The sequence below is a fragment of the Eleutherodactylus coqui genome, chromosome 1, assembly GCF_035609145.1.
Source record: "Eleutherodactylus coqui strain aEleCoq1 chromosome 1, aEleCoq1.hap1, whole genome shotgun sequence".
Taxonomy (NCBI): Eukaryota; Metazoa; Chordata; class Amphibia; order Anura; family Eleutherodactylidae; genus Eleutherodactylus; species Eleutherodactylus coqui.
The window spans coordinates 454,896,470-454,904,228 of NC_089837.1; the positions used below are offsets into that span (position 1 = coordinate 454,896,470).

The 7,759-nt window shown below is 49.3% G+C and overlaps 1 long non-coding RNA gene across 1 annotated transcript in view; it reads right to left on the reverse strand.

Annotated features, from left to right (window-relative positions):
* The window catches only part of LOC136612923 (uncharacterized), a 2,895-nt gene extending 1,120 nt beyond the window's left edge, over positions 1-1,775 (reverse strand). The window contains exon 1 of the long non-coding RNA XR_010790427.1: positions 1,024-1,775. This is a non-coding gene — a long non-coding RNA (uncharacterized lncRNA). The remainder of the gene's footprint in view (positions 1-1,023) is intronic.
* Between the last annotated feature and the right edge of the window lie 5,984 nt (positions 1,776-7,759).

Below are 7,759 nucleotides of genomic sequence, written 5' to 3' on the forward strand. Positions count from 1 at the left end.
GTTGCGCAGCCAAACCAAGGCTGTCTGCATAGGTTTGCGTTTGTGAACGCCATGCTATGCAGGCTTTGAGCGCCGGAAATCCCGCCGCGGGATTTCCGCCCATCTGCAGGCGGCCTTACTGTGTGTGGGACAGAGAAAATTTACTTTATTTAGCCCATCACATAATAAGGAAAATTGTCAACAAAATTAAACCGCCATGATTCACACATCTCTTGCACTTCAGCTAATCAATCACAAATGGAGCTAGCAGCAGGCAGGGTTTTTAAATCCCCGGCCAATGATAACTGAGAGCTACAGAGACTGGGACACCATCAGAAGTCAGCGCTGATGCCCGTCAGCTGAAAGTATTTTATTTATTTTTTTAATTTTTGGTACGATTTTAAAAGGCTTTTCAGTGACCGGCTTATGAAGCCCTTCCCTGAAAAGCCATAGACAGGATGCCGGGAGCAGGATTCTCGACTACAGCTGTTATGTGTGACCGCTGCGGTGGAGAACGGAAGAATTACCTTTGCTACATCTGCCACAGATGTGGCAGATATAGCAGCTGGGACTTCTTTTAACTAGCGTCAGTGAAGGAAACATCTGCCGCATGCAGCAGACGTGTTCTTCATGGCCGCGTGGGTCACACCAGTGGCGGAGGGCCTTTTTTTTTGGTTTGGCACTGAAATGTTTCCTTTTAGGTGAAGGGCTTATATAGACCTTCCCTAAAAAAGGACAGTGGGCCGGCAGAGCATTGTTTTCAATGTAGCTGCCGCCAACAGCCACGGCTCCATTGACAACAAGCACGCATCTGTGTTCAACAGGCTTTTTGCTCATACCTAGGTGCAGACGTATGTACACACCTAAGTATGCACAAAACATGCTATTGTGAACCCATCTTCAAACACAAAGAATGCGCAAAGCGTGAATAAAAATCATGAAATACGTAGGTGTGATATGTATCGTCAGGGATGTGGAACAACAACACATTCAGCCTTTCTTTTCGATAACGCACAAAACAATGATTTAAATTTTAACACGTACCTCTGAATATTGCCGAGTTTGGGGTACATCCTCAGCTTCATCCACATCAGAATTATTATCCTGCAGAAACAATGAACAATATAATCATTAGATTTTGTTAGCTTGGTTCAACGCAAAACTCTACAACAACAATCGAATTTGTAGCAAATTCTTGTCGCTCCAACTGCATCACTTGAAGAATCTGTGTCAAATTCCATTTCACGCTCCTGTTTTTCCATGTAAGAGTTGGGATAGGACTAAAAAAACGGAAAAAAAGGATAAATTAATTTTTATTGAACGTATAGAATATGATAATTGCCTCCCTTCGACCATAGAATGCTGCAGAAAACACCCCCCCCCCCAACTCCCCTTCTTTACATGCCCTATAGTATCCTACATTGTTTATGCATTGCCCAGTTATGCAATTATTAGTATTCAACATTTATTTTGGGGTTTCCCATGCGGATGACCCCCAAATTTTTCATTCCACCTTAGCGGACCACACCCTCCACCCTATTGTTGGCACTCCCTCTTCAAAAAGCACAGCAAGTGACTGCATGACACCCCTAAATAAGTTCAGGAACGCATGGAGACCCCTTTAAATTACAGCACCCATGCCTGGAGACCACCCCAAACGGACTGCCTGACCCCCTAATAAATGCTTCACCGCTGGGAGACCCCACAAATACCAGTGTGACCCCTTAGGAGACCCTCCAGCTGACTGCCAGACCCCTTAGGAGACCCCGAACTGACTGCCTGACCCCTTGGGGGGGGGGGGGGTCTCCAGGGGGTCATGCAGTGATTTGTCTGGTCTCCTAAGGGCTCATGCAGTCCGTTTGGGGGGGCCTCTAGGGGGGGGCATGCAGTGATTTGGGGGATCTCCGAAGGGGTTTGGCAGTCAGGAGACCCCCCAAAATCACTGCACCACCCCCTGGAGACCCCCCACCTTACTTCCTAACCCCTTCGGAGATACCCCAAATCACTGCTGACAGCTTCTGAAGAGGGAGAGTGCGGGCAGGAGCAGTATACTGCCTGCTCTTCCTCCCGCCTGCAGACGGGCGGAAATCCCGCGGCGGGATTTCCCGCGTGCTTTCCGCCACTAAAAGCCTGCATAGGAGTGCGTTACAATACGCACTCCTATTCAGACGGCCGCGGTTTGGCCGCGCGAAATGTCGCGCGGCAAACAAACCACTGCATGTCCTATTTCTGTGCGGGGCTCGCAGAGCCTCGCACAGAAACGTCACTCACCCGGCCGGCGGCTCCGGTCTGTGCATGCGCCGGCTGCCCGGCAGCCGGCACATGAAAGAGCTGAGGCCGCCGGTGAGTACGCGCTCCTGCCTGCATGTGCTGGGGTCGGGTCCGGCGGCGAGAATTCTCGCCGCCGGATCCGACCCGCTCGTCTGTTGCCGCCTACCTTGATAACGTCGGTCACTAGATCATGTGACCGACGTCATCGGGAGCGCGCACGTCGGAGCATATACTGTGGTGCACCATGGGAGAAGTCCCGCGGTGCACCATAGAAGAAGACCCCCGGCGCCATCTTTGAAGAGAATTTTTACAAAGAAGATAAAAAGCTAGTTCAGGTAAGCGGAAAGGGCTACTTAAATGGGGGTTTAGTGTGTATTTTATTCGCTTGTATTTGCAGGTTGTATCTCCCAAAAAAAAATTAACTTCTGGCGGACAACTCCTTTAACGGTGTTGACGATCCAGCCCAATGATTCAAACAGGCGGAGTGCGAGATCGATATGGGACTGGAGCTCTGTAACTGATCCTGCTATGATCAGGAAATCATCTAGGTATGGGACGATCAACACTTTATTTGTCCTTAGTGCCGCCACCATCTCCAACCCTAGCTTGGAAAACACCCGGGGTGCGGAGGAAATCCCGAATGGCAGGCACGTAAACTGGAAGTGTGAGACTGATCCATCAATCACCAGAGCGAACAGCAGAAACTGCTGGAAATCTGCGTGAATGGGGACGTGGTAGTAGGCGTCCTTTAAGTCCACAGTGGCCATGATGCTATCCGGTGCGATTAAGAGGATTGCTGACTGCACCGATTCCATTTTAAATCTTTTGTACAAGATGGACCTATTTAGAAATTTTAAATTAATAATGGTTCTATAAGACCCGTTGGGCTTTTTAACGAGGAACAGGGGGGAGTAGCAACTGCTGAACTGCTCCTCTGTGGGAACCCGAATGATGGCCCCTAAGGATAACAGCTCCTGCACCCCCAGCTGGAGGGCCTGAGCAGACGAGGGCGACTGCAGGGGGTGACCACGAACCTCCTAGGAGGGGAGGAGGAGAATTCGATTTTGTAGCCCTCCGTAACTAGGCGTAGGGCCCAGGGATTGGAGGTCACCTCCTTCCATTTGAGGGCGAACCCCATCAGCCTACCCCCGACCTGTAGGGTTTTTGAGGGCGGTATCTCACCCTTTTCGCCCTTGGGGTAGGACCAGCGTCCAGTCTTCCCTTTTCCCTTGTATGTCCTGGGGGAAATAAAGGATGGAGGGTAGGAGGAGGAAGGCCGCTTGAAGGACTTCTCCGTGGGTAGCCCCTGACTCTTGTCTGATGCTTTTTCCAAAAGGGTATCCAGAGAAGGCCCAAAGATCCTATGCCCTTGGAAGGGCAGGGCGCAGAGCCTGTTCTTTGATGTGTTATCGCCCGCCCAGGCCTTGACCCAGACGGCTCTCCTTGCTGTATTAGAGAGGGCCGCTGAACGGGCTCCGAACCTCACCGACTCCATAGAGACATCCGCAGGAAATCCGGTTGCTTGTTGGAGGAGGTGAAGGCAGCTGGAGATGTCTTCCCTGGAGCCCCTCTGGGTGACCAGCGTCTGGAGCTGGTCCAGCCAGACTGTCATGGACCTTGCCACCGACGTGGCCGTGATATTAGCCTTAATGGTCAGGGCTGCGATCTCCCAGGCTTTTATCATTGCTGAATCCACCTTGGTGTCCAGTGGATCCCGCAATTGTGAGACGTCCTCAAAGGGGAGGGCTGGTTTTTTTGAAACACTGGCCACGGCCAGGTCCACCTTGGGGGTGGTTTCCAGGAAATCAATGTCGTCTGATGCGAAGACCATACGGTCTCTAAATTCTTTTTGACAAGAAGAATTTTTGCTCCGCCTGCTTCCATTCTGTCAGAATTAATTGCTTAAGAATGTCATTTACTGGGAATGTGGGTTTAGGTTGAAGTTGGAGCCCCCAAAACAGACTATCTTGGAATGATTGCTGCTGCGGCACCTCTTCCTCCACCTGCATGGTGCGTCTGACTGCATTTAACAGTTGACCCAGATCCGCTGATGAGAAGAAGTCTTTTTTCACATCTTCCATTGGCGGCATAGATTCCGAGGGGGAGTCTTCCAAGAGTCCTTCCTCAGAGTCAGACTCTTCCATATGCATCCGCCTTGCCCTTTTCATGGGGGGGCGGAAGAGGAAGAGAGGAAAGAGAGGCTTCAATTTCCTCATAAATTATGGATCGGATGTCCGCCATGGCAGAGGAGCCCTCTTCTCGGACCACTTTTGCCATACAATCCATACACAGCGGCTTTGCATGGTTCTCCTCCAGCCGCCGTAAGCAGACCGGACATTTATGTATGCGTATTTTAGCCTATCTAATCTTTTGCGCATCTCTGTCCTAAGAAACGGAGACAGCAAAGACAAACTTTCAGCACCTTAACATTTTTTCTCTCCCCCTCCCGGCAAAGACCCATATAAGGAGGTCTACTTACAGGTAGACTGCTCTCAGTGTCCTCCCTGGCTGACATCTTGCGCTTAAGGTGCAGACAGGTGATATGCAGAGGAATGCCAGGCCTTTTAAATTTTTTAATTTGGCGCCGACACGCCCCCAAGTGAGGCTCCACCCCCCACGTGATGCGGCAGCGCTGACATCATGCCGCCGCGCCGGACCCGGGGGATACGCCGCACACATTCTGGGACGCACGCCAGGAAGGAGACACACCACGCGCTGTCGTCCCTGCAGACCGCGCACACGACTGCTGGACCCGAGCCCCTCCTACCGCCATTTAACCCATTCCCGCAGATGAGACGCCATACCTCTGTCCTGATGGGCCTGCTGGATCCCGGAGGGAAGCGCACACCATAGGCTGCCCCTGCTCTGCCGTCCGAGCTCCTGCTCAGGTACCGGGGGGTCATTCCGCCAGCCAGGTACCCTCTGGGCAGCGCACTGGGGGAGGATTTCCTCACAGAGGAATAGGTGCTGGGTAAATCCTGCGGGTGAGGGTCCCCTTGTAGGGTCTCACCCACGCAGACCTGTCAGCCCAACAGAGAGACGTCCCCCCAGGGCGGACAGGCTGCTTTGGAGTTTTCATTTTTCTTCATTCTCCTCCGGCATACACCTGGAGGCTCCGCTTGGACTGTCCTGTAGGGACAGGAAGACACTGGTGAGCCGGTGGTGGGAGTTGCCTTTTGTGTTTTTCCGCTTCCTGTCCCAACAGGTGTCCAGCGGACAACCTCCAGGTGTATGCTATCAGGATGACGAGGGGAAAAATATAAAATAAAATATAACAATAAAAAAATAAATAAAAAAGGAAAAAAAAGGGGGAAGAAAAGAACAATGAAAGAGAGGAAGGGAATAGGAAGAAAAAAAGGACAAGGAGAGAAAGAAGAAGAAAGGAAAGGAAATGGGAAAAAAAAGGAAAAAAGAAAGAAGAAAAAGAGAAAAACAAAAGGGGGATTAGAATGAAGAAACAGAAAAAAGGCAAAAAAGACCAGAGAAGGAAAAGAGAGAGGGAAAAGAGGGAGGAAAAAGGAAAGAAGGAAAGAAAAAGGAAAATGGGAGAACTAAAGAAAAAAGAAAAAGGGGGGAAAAACGTAGAATACCAAGGAGAAAAAGAAAAAAAGGGCGGGAAAAAAGGGGAACGAGGAAAAAAAGGAAGAAGAAAAAAACAAAACAAAAAGGCTAACAAAATATGGACACTAAGGCACACAAAGAAGAGTGGAAGCACTGGACAGTGGCAAAAAAAGTGGATGTGTGTTTAGTGGGCAGTGCCCGACCATGGAGATCATGTATCACCTAAAAAAGAAAAGAAAAAAATATTTAAAATGCTGGTCATGATAATAACTCAAACAACATAGTTAATTACACCCAAGATGTAGAGGAGAGAAATATCCTAAATAAATGGCATAAAGTGGTATTCTGCATTTAAACCCTTTGGGGCCAACGTATCCAGATCGGGTAGCCATCTTAGGCCGCCTGCTGACGAGCGGAAATCCCGCGGCGGGATTTCCCGCGGGATTTCCGCCGCTCAAAGCCTGCATAGGATTGCGTTAACAAACGCAATCCTATGCAGACGGCCGCGGTTTGGCCGCGCGAAATCTCGCGCGGCAAACAAACCGCGGCATGTCCTATTTTTGTGCGGGGCTCGCAGAGCCTCGCACAGAAACGTCACTCACGCGGCCGGCGGCTCCGGTCTGCGCATGCGCCGGCAGCCGGCACATGAAAGAGCCGGGGCCGCCGGGCACGGGTGAGTACGCGCTCATCCCTGCAGGCGCTCGGGTCCCGCGCGAGAATTCTCGCCGCCGGATCCGACCCGCTCGTCTGCAGGCGGCCTTAATTCCTTCTTTTTCAGGAGTAATTGACGATCTTCTCCTCTTACAAGGGATGGGACATGGTCAATCACTTGAAAACGCAATTGGCTGATAGTGTGCCTTTTTTCCACAAAATGCTTTGGGACTCGAAGATTGATGTACTTATTGTGAATCGTGCTATTATGGTTAATGATTCGAGTTCTCACCTCTAGAGTTGTTTCTCTGACATAACCTAAACCGCAGGGGCAGGTAATAAGATATACGGCAAAGCTAGTGGTACATGAAAATCTATGCTTAATCTTGAATCTACGACCTGTATAGGGATGACAAAAACTAGAGCCACGTATCATATAGCTACAGCAAGAACAATTATAGCAAGGATAGTTTCCTTTTTTAAGTGGGGCTAGAACTCTCTGTGAAGACGTCAATTCCGGACAGAATAATGGTTTAACAAGTTTGTCCCTTAAATTGAGAGCTCGCCTGTACGTGGTCGATCTTTAAATTCAACAGTGTTTTCACAACCATTGGTCAATAATGTCCAGTGTTTATTAATAATTCCAGAGACTGTTCTACTTATAACCCCGTAAGTGGAGACAAAGGGAATTCGATTTGTACAACTTTTGGTTTTGGGTATAAGCAGACTATCACATTCCACCTCTCGTATCCTACCCCGAGTATCATCAATCAATGTAGTGGGATAACCCCTCATCTTGAATTTACAGCTCATCTCATCTAGTCTCATATTAACATGTACATCGTCCGTCACTCTACGTACTCGTAGCATCTGACTAAAGGGTAGAGATTCCAACATTTTGGGGGGATGAAAGCTATTGTAGTGTAGAATACTGTTCCTATCTGTCTTTTTGGTAAACAGATTGGTGGACAGTTTGTTAGCGTCCTTGTATACCAATACATCAAGAAATTGTATATTCTCTGTTGATAAAACCACTGTAAACTGCTATTTTGGGTATACCGAATTCAAAAATCCCTGAAATTCCATTAACCGCATGGCATCACTATCCCAGATTAAAAAGATGTCATCTATATATCTTAGCCATAGCCTTGCATAAGGCCAGTATTGGGAAGTGTGCACATGCTGTTCCTTGAAACGCCGCATGAATATGTTGGCGTACGCTGGGGCGACGTTAGAGCCCATGGCTGCGCCCTGCCGCTGCCTGTAGTAAACACCCGCGAAGATAAAATAATTCTTC